The sequence below is a fragment of the Leptopilina boulardi genome, unplaced genomic scaffold (genome assembly GCF_019393585.1).
Source record: "Leptopilina boulardi isolate dan_hultmark-lab unplaced genomic scaffold, ZJU_Lbou_2.1 LbouV2_44, whole genome shotgun sequence".
Classification (NCBI taxonomy): Eukaryota; Metazoa; Arthropoda; class Insecta; order Hymenoptera; family Figitidae; genus Leptopilina; species Leptopilina boulardi.
In genome coordinates this window covers 1,009,873-1,023,802 of record NW_026137988.1, presented here as the reverse complement: position 1 = coordinate 1,023,802, position 13,930 = coordinate 1,009,873, and the positions used below count along the sequence as shown (strand labels likewise).

The window sequence follows — 13,930 nt, the reverse complement described above, 5'->3', positions numbered from 1 at the left end:
ATGGATCAATGCTGGCTTTATTTTTTGAGTTAGTAGAGCAAAACTACATACATGTAAGGTTCTGTATTTAAAAAAAGCCGGTAATATAATATTTTTTTACTTCTTAAATTTGAATTTTAATATTTAAGGGTGGTTTTTCGATTAAAAAAAAATTTAGAGGGTGAGGGTGCATTTCTGGCTTTGTTTGGAGTAAAAATATCTGGTTATAAAATTTGTCAATCAGTTATTTTATTGTTTTATCTCCTGAATTTGGTTCTTCAGATTAGGGGTAGTTTTTTCGATTAAAAAAATTCAGGGGGTGCTGGATCAATGCTGGCTTTGTTTTTGAGTTAGTGGAGCAAAGTTTCGTAGATGTAAAATTCGGTTTTTTTAAAAAATAATTTGATTTTTTTTTTATCTCCGAAGTGTGAATTTGTCCGATTAAGGGTGGTTTTGGTCGATTTAAAAAAAACTGAGGGTGATGGAGCAATTCTGAGCTCAGATTCGGTTTCAGCGGCCCAAAATACTATAGGAAATATATGTCTAGTTCAAGAAACAGACACCTTTTTTTGTGTGCCTGTGTTATAGATGATATTGTAAATAGCATTCCGACTTTTTCGATTTATACTGATGGTAGCAAGATGACTGGATCTGATTATGTGGGTTCAGCTTGTGTATGTCCTGAATTGAATATTTATCTTAAAAAGTCTATTCATCCTAGCGCATCTATTTTTACTGCAGAATGCATAGCCCTTAACGACGCTCTCGATGTTGCTCTAAATCACGAAAATTGCAGCTTCCTTATTTTTACAGACTCTTTAAGTGCGATTCAAAGTTTAAAATCAAATGAAATCAATATCAAGACAAATCCTTACATATTTGAAATTAAAAAAAAGTTTTTACAATTTACGGAAAAAAATTTAGGCACTATTAAATTTTACTGGATACCTTCGCATAGGGGAGTTAGAGGAAATGAGGAGGCTGAAAATTTAGCAAAGGTAGCTATAACTTTAAATACTATGGTTATAGGTCAAATTCCTTTTACAGATTTATATGAAATTTTCAAAAAAAAGCAGCTATTCAAACTAAAAATGCAATAAAAGAGCAGAGCCTATATAAAGGAAAAGAATATTTTACTTATTTTTATAATGATAAATTATCTCCATGGTTTTTGCGAAAAAAATTAAATAGGGAAACTATTGCTACAATAAATCGTTGCAGAGCAAACCATTATAATTTGGCTGCCTCTCTTCATCGAATAGGGATTGTAAATACCCCAAATTGTAAATGCGGCTACGAAACAGAAAATCTAAATCACATAATTTGGCAATGCAAACTTTATAACACACAAAGGGCAAAACTAATTAAAGACTTACGTCAATGTAAATTGAAATTTCCACTCAACATTGACACTATAATAGCTGAACCCAATATTGCGGCATGTAATCGTGTTGTTGAATTTTTTAAAAGATGTAACTTAAAAGTATAGGAAAGAAAAATTCTATGTAAATAATTATTTTAAATTTTTGTATTATTTCCATGTATTTTAACTGAATGTATAGCTGAAATAAACCTTCTTTTAGGTTTCACTTGCTTAAAAAAAAAAAAAAAAGATAGCGCCTACTAATAATTGAAAGTGCTCGAAATATTGCTGAGGAAGTATACCCTCTACAATAGGTAGAGAGTGATAAAAGAAGAAAATTTTATACATAGATGATTTCCAATACTTTAATTTTTTTCTATTGAAAGGAGGCGTCTTTGAGTAAAATTTGGTGGAGTAAGATTTTTTATCGTTTTATCAACAACTGCTACCATTTCTGCAATAGAAAAATTTTTTCCTGAGAATTTCGAATTAAACCAACAGTTCATGAGAGATTTCATTATACCAATAAATACCATATGCATAGTATCTAATGATGTAGTAGTGATCCATTTATACACTAGCAAAGATATCATACATGGACCTTTTACCCCGAATTCAAAACTTTGAGCATGATCCAATGTCTCTGCTTCAGTTCGAAGTGTCATGTTCCTCATATATGGATAAACTTGACGTTTTCCTATTCTTGCCCCCTCTTGTTTACATTTGTGGCACCCGAACTTCCCATTATATTGTTTCATATTGAGGAAAAGAGCCTTTGCTGGAAGGTCGCAAGAACCACAAATGATTATTCCCTTGACATTCAAGTTTTCATTATTAGGTAATTGAAGATCAATTCCATTATGTATTTGATACACTTCATCATAAAGAGGATATAAGAATAAGTTGGGTTCAGGCTTTTCATCACCAAACCACATTCCGGCTAGTATAAGGTTTTCTTTTTTAAACCTCTCTTTATATGGAAGTTCATTTATAACTAAATATACAGGCCAGAATGAAAATTTAGAACATTTGAAACCTTGTACCCCGTCAGTATACCATGAAAAGGATATGTTGTTTCTATCGTAAAGAAATCCACCTGGTTGATTTAATTCTTTGTATATGTTTCCATCATATATATCCTCGATATTTTCCTCAACCAGTTTTTCGCGATTAAAACGATATTGTAATTTCTGATGAAAACCGGGTCTTAAATAAAGTGCTTGAAGTTGCGCAGTGATGGAAACTATTAAAAAGTAGTTTCTATTTTCTGAACACTGAGGACATTGCAAAAGTCCATTCTCAAGAGAATTAAGACATGTCGGGCAATAATAATGTTTAGTGACAGAGGAGTGTAAATTTTCAAAATACTGTTTAAAAGTGTACAGGCTAGATCGACAGAAATTTGGTTCAGGGCAGTCCAAGGAAATTAATTGCAAAATTGCGGCAAGAACTACACCTGATAATGAAAATCTCAAAACCAAGGCAAGTATGGATAATATGCTTTCTTCGATAGTTAAAGGATCTCCTTCAAATAATGGAGTTTCTCTTATATCATTTTCATTTTCCTCATTATTTATATCAGATGCAATGCTTTCATTACCAGACGAAATACTATCATCATGAGAAGCTATACTGTTATCATCGGAATCAAGATTGTCAGAAGAAGAATAATCGACATCAGAAACAATACTATCATCAGAAGAATCAGTAATATCAGAGTAAGTGCTATTACTATCAGAATCATCGTCAGAATTTATACTCGGAGTAGAGTCATCAATAACAGAGTTATTAATACTGCTAGCTGAAGATTCCACATTGGAATCAACACTCGTAGTAGAAGAAGAATAATCATTGTCTGAATCACTAGTCGAAGAGCTTTCTTCATTTTCTTCATTATCATCAAAGTTTGAACTGGCATCTTCATATTCTAAAATAATAAATTTAAATTTAGGATAATAAAAATACAATAATTATTTTATTTACTGCACGATTACGATGAAAATTATTTATTGAAATTTTTGTTAAATTTAATTTTTATTTTAGAGATTTAAATTTATATTTTTTTAAATCAAATTTTCGAATAGCAATTTTTTTATTTCTCAAAATTTTCATTTTGCGACTTTTAAAATCATGATTTTTAAATTGAAGTCGAAATAGTTCTAAAGGATATTTATTTTAAAAAATAAAAATTTTGACACACAAGAATGTCATGCATTTTAAATTTTGTCAAATTGGATTGAGTTTTTTAAAAACAGAGGTAAGGATATTAGAATCTCCATTCTTAGAAAAATTAATTTTTGATTCCAAAAATTTAAAAAGTGAACCTAAATTTCAAACCTAACCTAATTTTTAAGTAAAATTGATATTCATTTACACTGAAGAGCATTATTTGCTTTAAATGAATATGCCTTTATATATATTTGACTATTTCTAAAATAAATATTTACGTATCTAATATGTAGTTTTTAATTAATGTAATTCAAAAATAATTATTTGAATTTAAATCCAGAAATGGCTGTTTTAATTACAATTACTTCTATTAAATTTTTTCAGTGTAGGGGCTGAAATGTTTTGTATGTTTTACCATTTTCCGTTAATTCACCATCATCATCATCATCATCATCAACAGTATGACTATTCGCACAATTTTCATCTTCATTAATTCCATTATTTATTTCATTGTTGATAGAAACATCAGTGTTTTCACTTCCATCACTTTCAACCTAATTATAAAAATTTAGATTTTTATCATTCAATCTCTCTATATTTAAAAAATATTTTATCGTTTTGTTCGATGGAAATAAACGCCCTGACCAAATATAGCACTATATGGAAATTAAGTAATTTTAAATTTACATGGTTATTTAATTACTTACAATTTTTTATACATGTTTATAAATAAAAATTTTCATTAAAATAAAATAATGTAAAATATTCATAAAAGAAGCTATTTGAAAAATTTATTTTGACACTTACTGAATCTGAATTTTCAGAACTAAGCGAATCTTCTGCTAAACTTTTCGCAATCCTCAATTGAGTTCTTTTACTTAAGTTTTCAAAATCTTTATTTCGAGGCATTGCAAAATTATATTGAAAATATTTTTTATTTTTTATAAAAAAACAAAAAATATTTGGAAGTGTGTCTACGTTTGACAGTTGGTGTCATAAATAAATTAGAATTTTTTATAAACAATAAGTATCGTTACTCTTTTTTTTTGTTACCAACGGCAACGTGATTTACATTTTTATCAGTTCGAATTAAAAGTTTGTCTAGTTCGTCAAAAGCTGTTATAGATAAATCGAAAGATTTTTATTAAAAATGGAACCAAAAATGTTTCTGCTAATACAGTGGGTGAAAAAACCTTGTGACGTGACCATTATGGAAGAACCAAAAAATTTAAAAGAATTTAATGAAGGTGACATTGTCGTGGTGGACTATCCTAATAAAGGCTTATTTAAAGGAACTCTTCTTAGAAGAAGTGGTAATTATATAATGAATCACATGTAAATTTTGAAAATTAATTATTATGCAATTAATTTTTTAAGACTTTTATTAACTTTAATTGTACATTATTTTTAAAATGTTCAAATTTACTGCATACGTAAAAAGACAAATAAAATTTAAAAAATATTTTTTAGAATCGAAAAATTACTTAGAAAAAATAAGTAATCAATTAAATAAAGATGGGACATTTGTTGAGGTAAAGAAAGTCAAAATTAAAAAATTGAACGAAAAATCAAAAGAAGAAAAAGCCCATGAAGCTTTAAAAAAAGATGAGAGCTCGAACAAAGAAAATATTTGCAGAAAATGTTCTTTCTAAATTGAATCGGATTTGTGGTAATGCAAATTATTTTAATAATAAATATAACAATATAAAAATAATAATACAATAATAGAAATATAAATAATGAAAACTAATTGTCTATTTTTTATATTAAATTAAAAAATAAAAAGATTATAATTTCAAAATATATATACAAAATTTAATTATTTAACATTTAACATAGTCATGTACATTTATAACCAAAAATATCTAAATATATTAATTACAAGTTTAAATACATATTTCCAAAAAAGGTGAATCGAAAGCGGAAGAAAATTTGACAGAGCCTAGTAATTCAACTGAAACTAATTTTGACAAAGAAATAAATTTAACAGAAGGAGTCGAATTAACTCAAATTATTGAAAAAGAATCTCATACTACAGACAGTAAATATTTACTCTATTAATTTTACTCTATTTAACAAAAAGTTTTTGAAACATTTTAAATAAGTTAATTTTTTGTGTAGGTTATATTAAGATATTATACACAATTTAAGAATTAAAAATTTAATAATAAATAAGAATAATAATATAATAACAGTATAATAATAATTTCTAAAAATTTATACAGATGCAGTGAAAAAACTGGTGCCAAAAAGCATAATGAACAGACGAAAAAAAGAAACCTAAAAGAGGAACAAAAAATTCCAAATTCTAAAACTAAAAAAACTAACCTAACAAAAAACAAAATTCAAAATAAAGATAACAAAGGCACCGAAGAATCTATATAATCAAATGAAAAAAGCATTTCTAATGGGGATAATGAGAAAAATCAGATATTAAATGAACAAGAAGTACCACTTGAAGGAGTTAAATGCTCTAAAAATGGTAAATTTTTTTAAATGTATATTTATAAAATCTAAAAAACTTTCTCATAAAACAGAAGTAGTAATAAAATAATGAAAATAACAATTTTATAAATTATACAGATTTGAGGGACAAAAATGTGGCCAAACAGCAGAATAAGGGAACGAATAATTCAAACCGAAAGGAAGCAAAAAAAATTTCAAATTCCGAAATTAAAAAAATTAATATAAAAGAACGTGAAATTGAAGGAAATGACGATAAATATACTCAAAAATCTGTAACATCAAATGTAGCAATAAAATCTGATGAAAGAAACTTTTCAAATAGAGGAAATGAGAATAAAAAATTATTTGGTGAAAAGGAGGCATTAAATAAAGGAGGTAAATACACTCCAATTTTTCTGTAAAACTCAAATACAATTTCATGATATCAAAGATTCTATCTATTTTTAAATATTCCATGTAAAATACTTTGATGTTTTAGAATGTGAAGAGATTGAAAAGGATCTCGTTATTGCATCTGATCTAGAGGAATTACCAACTGTAACAAATGAGAGAGAAATAATAAATAAAAAAAAGTTACAGTTGAATATGGTAAATTTACTTCGCGGTTTAATTTTTAAATTCACAAAACATTTTCATTTTGCAGAAATAATAATAATCTTTCAAAATTCATGCAGATGCAGTTAAAATAAGTGACAACGAAAAACAGAATGAGAAAAATAAAAACGAAAACCAAAAAGAAGACGAGAAAATTGTTATTTCTAGAATTCGAAAAATTAATGCAACAGAAAATAATTTTATAATTGAAAGTAATGAAGATGCGAGAAAATTTATAAAATCAAATGAAATAAATAGTGGTATATCTGATGAAGAAAGCGTTTTAAACGGAGAAAATGAGAAAGAAAAATTAGTGAACAAAAAAGAAGCATTATTTAAAGGAGGTAAAACCACTTAAAACTTACTTTTAAAATCAATTAAATACAATTTTATAAAATAAAAAATCTTGAAAATGTTTTAAAAAATTCTTGGTGTAAAATATGCAGATTTTGCAGGAAGCAAAGAAACTGAAATGAATGACGTTATATCTGATATAGATTTGGTAACCGTAACAAAAGAGGAAGAAATAATTATGAGCAAAAACGAAATTACAGCTGAAAATGGTAAATGTATTTAATCAAAATATATTAAAAAAATTTGATTTTAAAGAAAAGTAAAATTTTAATAATTTATAAATTAATCTATAACAGTTTTTTATATTTTAAAAATTTTCCTTTATTTATACATATTTTTTGTATTATTTTAAGCAATGGAAAATGAAAATGTGACAAATAATAAAACGAATATTGCAAATATTAAATTTGAAGATATTTTTACGGATGGTAAGAAAATATAAATATGAGAGATTCTTTTTCAATCGCCCCAGCCCAAAAAGTCAATGTTCTGGGATTGGCTTCATACTTTGGTAAAATTGTTGTCCTATATGATAGTAATAAATCCCTAAAATATAAACTCAATAAAAAAATATTTGTAGAAAGTAGAGGGGGTTGAAGTTTTGACGTTAAGGGTAACATTGTCATTTTCAAATCCGTATAACTATGACAAAAGTTAATGGATTTTAATTTATCTATAATGAATTTTATTGCATTTTTCACGTACTTTTCAAAAATGTATACGAAATTTAAAAAAAAAAATTTTAACCCCTTTTTTTCAAAATCAACCCTTATTTTTCGATTTTCACCCCTTCGGGTATTTTTTTTTTATTTTCATTGGAAAGCTGAGGTTTTTTCTGATGAGCTATGTAAATATGAAAATGGGACAAAAATAATTTTGTGAGTAACAGAATATTAAAGTAGGCGGTGTTGATAAGGGGTGTACCTGGAGATCATCTTTGAGGATTTAGATAGGCACCGCCTAATTTAATATTATGTTTCTCACAAAATTATTGTTGTCCCATTTTCATATTTACATAGCTCATGGGAAAGAACCTCAGCTTTCCAATGAAAATAAAAAAAAAAGAAAAAAAAATTCCCGAAGGGGTGAAAATCGAAAAATAAGGGTTGATTTTGAAAAAAAAGGGGTCAAAATTTTTTTTTTTAAATTTTGTATACATTTTTGAAAAGTACGTGAAAAATGCAATAAAATTCATTATAGATAAATTAAAATCCATTAATTTTTGTCATAGTTATACAGATTTGAAAATGACAATGTTACCCTTAACGGCACCCTTATCGGCACCGCCTACTTTAATATTCTGTTACTCACAAAATTATTGTTGTCCCATTTTCATATTTACATAGCTCATCGGAAAAAACCTCAGCTTTCCAATGAAAATAAAAAAAAAGAAAAAAAAATTCCCGAAGGGGTGAAAATCGAAAAATAAGGGTTGATTTTGAAAAAAGGGGTCAAAAATTTTTTTTTTAAATTTTGTATACATTTTTGAAAAGTACGTGAAAAATGCAATAAAATTCATTGTAGAAAAATTAAAATCCATTAATTTTTGTCATAGTTATACAGATTTGAAAATGACAATGTTACCCTTAACGGCACCCTTATCGGCACCGCCTACTTTAATATTCTGTTACTCACAAAATTATTGTTGTCCCATTTTCATATTTACATAGCTCATCGGAAAAAACCTCAGCTTTCCAATGAAAATAAAAAAAAAAAAAATAAATACCCGAAGGGGTGAAAATCGAAAAATAAGGGTTGATTTTGAAAAAAAGGGGTTAAAAATTTTTTTTTTAAATTTCGTATACATTTTTGAAAAGTACATGAAAAATGCAATAAAATTCATTATAAATAAATTATAATCCATTAACTTTTGTCATAGTTATACGGATTTGAAAATGACAATGTTACCCTTAACGTCAAAACTTCAACCCCCTCTACTTTCTACAAATATTTTTTTAATGAGTTTATATTTTAGGGATTTATTACTATCATATAGGACAACAATTTACCAAAGTATGAAGCCAATCCCAGAACATTGACTTTTTGGGCTGGGGCGATTGAAAAAGAATCTCTCATATATTTCTTTATCTATCATAAAATTCATGAATTGAATTCATGAATAAATAAGTGTTTTTAGCAAAAATTATTCAAATTACAATAAGATCTTATTCTAATTATTTTAAAATTTTCAATGCATTAGTAACATCAGAAGTTGTGACTTTCTGCCAAAAATTAGCAATTTATGCTAAAAAAGCATTTGATGAAAAAAATCAATTGAAGCCATCCGTGAGTTAATTATTCTTTTATATAAGACTATTTAAAATAATATAATATTATGTATTTAAAATTTTTAAATTATAAATGAAGGTTGAATTGGATTGAAATGTAATATTTTCACATCATTTATTACAAAATAATTATTTTATATAATAGGAAATATCCAATGACATAAAATCTCAATCGAAACAATGTCAATCGATGTCTAAATTAGTCGAGGATTCCAATATATGGATTAATCAGGACAAATTATTTTTAATGAAGAGATATAAGAAAGACCCACGAGAACTGACCCGTCAATTATTACTAGCGCTGATAGGGGTAGAAAAGTTAAAAACTATGACGGCTCTTGGAAAAAGAGGAAGTGATGCTGTTCCTGAAGACATAAGAGTTGCAGTTTATAGTAAGCGTAGCTTATCTTCCAATTTTGTATTTTGACTGAGAAGAGAAAAACATTTTCTTAACTCAATTTTTAGTAGAATTTTTTAATATATATATCAGAGACCGACATAGACACGAAACGACACGAAAATCAACGTTTGTGTCGACACAACATTTCGTGATGGCCTCTGATATATATATATATATATATATATATATAAAATTGTTCAACAAATTTTCGAATTCTTTAAAATCTTGCATTGAAGATTTAGATTTTTATACTGTTTTGTAATTAATTTTATTTAGAAAATGAATATTGTTTTCCGCGATAATTTGAGAAAGTAAAATCTTGCTATTTAATTTATGGTTTTGTTGTTAAATACGAATTCCCTGACTTTTGAAAATTTTTTATTTTACCCCAACGAAGATCTCTAACCCCTAACGCCGACTATATTTATCAAAATAATATATTCAATATTCACTAAATCAATTCAATCAACAATATATTTTCATCTAAATGCAACAAAATTTACAAAACATTTTTTACTATTTACAAGATATAATTTTACAACCAGTTTGAACCTTGAATGAAATTAAAACAGAAATAAAAAATGAATTTCTTTAAATTAATTAAATTGCACATTTTTCTGTACTCGTGAACGGAATGCAGACTTTTTCAATCTCTGGGTAAAGAGCATATCTGTAAAATAGAAAACATTTATGTTTTTTATCAAACATTTATTCTTAATGTGTGTATTGAATCGACCTTGATCAAAATTTTAACTATATTAAAGTCAACAGTTTTGACTCTTCATATTGTTTGATACACACATCAATTTAAAAAATTCATTTTTTGTTGTAAGACATTTTTCAAAAATTTAGGGACGATAAGGTAAAAAAATCTCGATTGTTTAGTAATTAACATGATAATTTATTAATAAAGAATTTATATCATATAAATAAAATTGTCTAGTTTTTTATGCTTACCATTTTGAAGTGTTTTAACACGTAGATCAAATTTAATTTGGTGATTTACAAGTCATGAACAAGAGGCATCACAATCTTTCCTTTTACACAAGGTATTTTCCACATCTTCGCGAATATGTCTTCAACAGGCCACGAATATCTTTCTGGATTAGAATTGACAACAATTTGGATGTTAAAAAGTCTTGAGTCAACTTCGTCATATAAACTCTGATGAGGAGAAAATTTTTTTCCTATAATTTTTATTTTACCATCAATACATTTAATAATGTTTTCGACAGCTACGGAAGTTCCATCTTTTAAAAGAACGCAAGTATCTTTTGTATTTTGACAGTCAATACAAAAGAATGAATTTTTAAATTTTTTAAATTGTTCTTCATGAAAACAGCAATCATCGGACATTGGTCCATTATTGTGGGGCAATTCTAATTGTATTGTAGATACTTTAAGTGGAAATTTTATTTCTTCTCTCGATTTATCTGCAGCTTCGGTTTCAGCATACCTGCGCGCCATTTGTTCTATCGGTTTTTCTCCTTTTCTTATCATTCGTTTAACACTGGACATATAATTTTCAAATTTAAAAGCGCTGAAATTATCCAAAACTCCAAATTTCTTCACATCCTCGCAAATATGTAGTAAATTATGTACATTGTGAGAAATGTACTTCTTTCCATAAATTATTTCGAAATTTTTTACAAATTCCTGCAACATTTCATGTGCACTGTCTATATTTGCTGCTAGTTGTATATGAGAAGGGTGAGTCAATATTGTTGTTGCTGCGTGTAACATTATGAAATTCGAATACATTTCTGCTGGTAAAATGTTTTTCAAAACGATTGGTCCTGAATATAATAAAAACATTCTAAATTCAGTAGCTTTATATTTGTTGTATTCCCACAATGAACGCGGTCGCCTAGAAAATTCTTTTGGAACACTTCGACTTAGTATTAATAATTTTTTTGAAATCTTGTTAATTCTACCAGCACCTAATCTGACATTGAAAGGACCTTTAATCCATAATGACATTAACTTTTTAACTACACCCAAAAGGATTAAATGCATATAATCCAATGATACACAGGTTATACATCCAAAGTTTGGAATAGTACTTAAAATTGGTTTGTCTCCTGGCTCGAAATCGTCATAAACATTGTTCAAAAAATCATGATCATTCTTCTTTCGAAAAGGTCCAATTCCGGGAAAGCAAACCCTTCCACCTTTCTTTTTATTCTTTTTCTTAGTCTTTTTTGATTGCTTAGGTTCAGAATATTCTCCATGAATGAGACACTTGGCACAACTTTCATAACCAGTGTGGCCTTTTAGTCCTAAAGCAAATGATTTTGCAGGAACGTCACAAATTAAAGCTTCAAAAGTCACTCTTACGTTTTTAATGTTTTTTGTAATTAATTCACTTGCTTCTTTTGCAAAAGAATCCAAAAATTCATTTTTATCTTTGGGTTTACTATATCCATAATACACTCCAACAGGGTAAACTTTTTTTGAATGTAGATCGGAGCATAAAATTAACCAGAAGCTTTTGTTTGTTGATTTATAAATTGGAAGACCGTCAATATTACAAACTAATTTGATGTGGTTTACTTCCAAACCTCTTTGCTTATAGTCTCGATTCATTCCTTCTAAAGCTCTTCTAAGACCAAAGTGATGGTATTGTCCTCCTTCTATTTCAATAATTTTTGTGTTTCTTGGTGTCTTCAATAAAGTTCTTGCATCTTTCGGTAAATTAAAATCGGTGTTTAATCGTAAAATAAGCAATAGTGCTGTTAAAGCAACGAGAGTAATTTTAAATAGAATAGCCCATTCACGCAATTTAATTTTAAAAATGTTTGATTTATTTAATTTTTTAATATCATCTTCATTTCCCTTGTTTTGTGAATCAAATTTGAAATCGGAACTTTCCGAAGAATTATCACTGCTACTGTTAACTTGTTGTTCATACAATTCATGATCTGATACAGACATTTCACTGCTGAGATCAGAATATAAAAATTGTTCATCGGAATCAGATTTTTCATTAAGATTGTCGCTTTCTTCAGAAATATTGAAATCTTCACTGATAGAGTAATTTACTTCTTCCTCTGATACTTCATAATTATTCATTTCGTTATCAACATGTATTATTTCTTCATCATTTTTGGATTCTACAAATAAATTACATTTATTTTACTTTATTTTTTTTTTTTATTTTTTTATTTTAAAGCTATTTACCAAATAAATTATTAATGTCAACGCTATTATTTAAACGATTTTGATTGGCTGAAAGACTCCGAATATATTCACAATCTGCATCAGTTTGTCGTTTTATAATTCGCCGTAAATGTCGCTTAGAATAGCCACATAGTGACTGCAATTTTTTCTCATCAAATTTTCCCATTTTAATAATCTGAAATATATAATTCAAAAAAACTTAAAATGAAACTGAAACTGTCACCCAGTTATCAGCACCCAATTAATTTTTCAAAATGTTATGTTAAATTGTAAACAAAATAAATATTTTAATTAAAGATTTAATTTGTGTCCAGTTAACCATTGTGTCCATACTAATTATTATCATCCTCTTAATTTTGAATATTAAACTTTTTTTGTTAAAACCAACATGAAATTTTGAAAAATTAACTGGGTGCTGATAAGTGGGTGCCAGTAGTTTCAGCTTCATAAAATTAAAACCTACTCTCTTGTCATACTTTGCTTATTTAGTTAAAACATTTAGTTCACTTTGACAAATGCATAAAAAGTAAAATTTAATTTATTACAGTAGTGGAAAATTTTAGTTTAAAAAATGTGCATTACAGTTCGTACGGTAAGTAATATTTTTATCGTATCTAAAATTATAAAGTAGTTTTGAAAATTTGTAGAAGATATGAAAAACTAACCTACATGCTTTGTTTTGAGCAGTGATTATATGTATATTTACATAATTACGAAGGAAGTACAAAAATTACTACAACGAGTGCGTTTAAAAAATCTCCACCGTGTAAGCTGCTGCCCTCATGAAGAAAGAATTTTTAATTTTGATAAAAAGGATGAAATTAACCTTATGGCTAGAAGTCAACATTTCTATGATATTTTTATAACACAATTAGAAAAAAATTTTTGCACTCAAATATTTGGTCAATCAATATTATTTGTAAACAACTTTTATGAATCAATTTATATTTAATTGCCATGAAAGTGACGTTTATAAATTCATTTCTTTTAAACAGAATAATCGTAAATTATTTAATTAATGGTTTTGGAAATTTTTAGAAAATAAAATTATTATAAATATTTTTATTATTATTTTATTTATTTATTTTAATTTAATTATTTTAATTTTAATAATTTTAATTTTTTTTATTTCTATTA

General features: G+C 26.9%; 1 long non-coding RNA gene across 1 annotated transcript; it reads left to right on the top strand.

The window, feature by feature from the left end:
* Window positions 1-5,785: 5,785 nt before the first annotated feature.
* LOC127289528 (uncharacterized) lies at window positions 5,786-7,122 on the top strand. Its single transcript, XR_007844191.1, has 5 exons — window positions 5,786-5,993; window positions 6,095-6,352; window positions 6,456-6,565; window positions 6,652-6,915; window positions 7,027-7,122. It is a non-coding gene; the product is annotated as an uncharacterized LOC127289528 (long non-coding RNA).
* The last annotated feature ends 6,808 nt before the right edge of the window (window positions 7,123-13,930 follow it).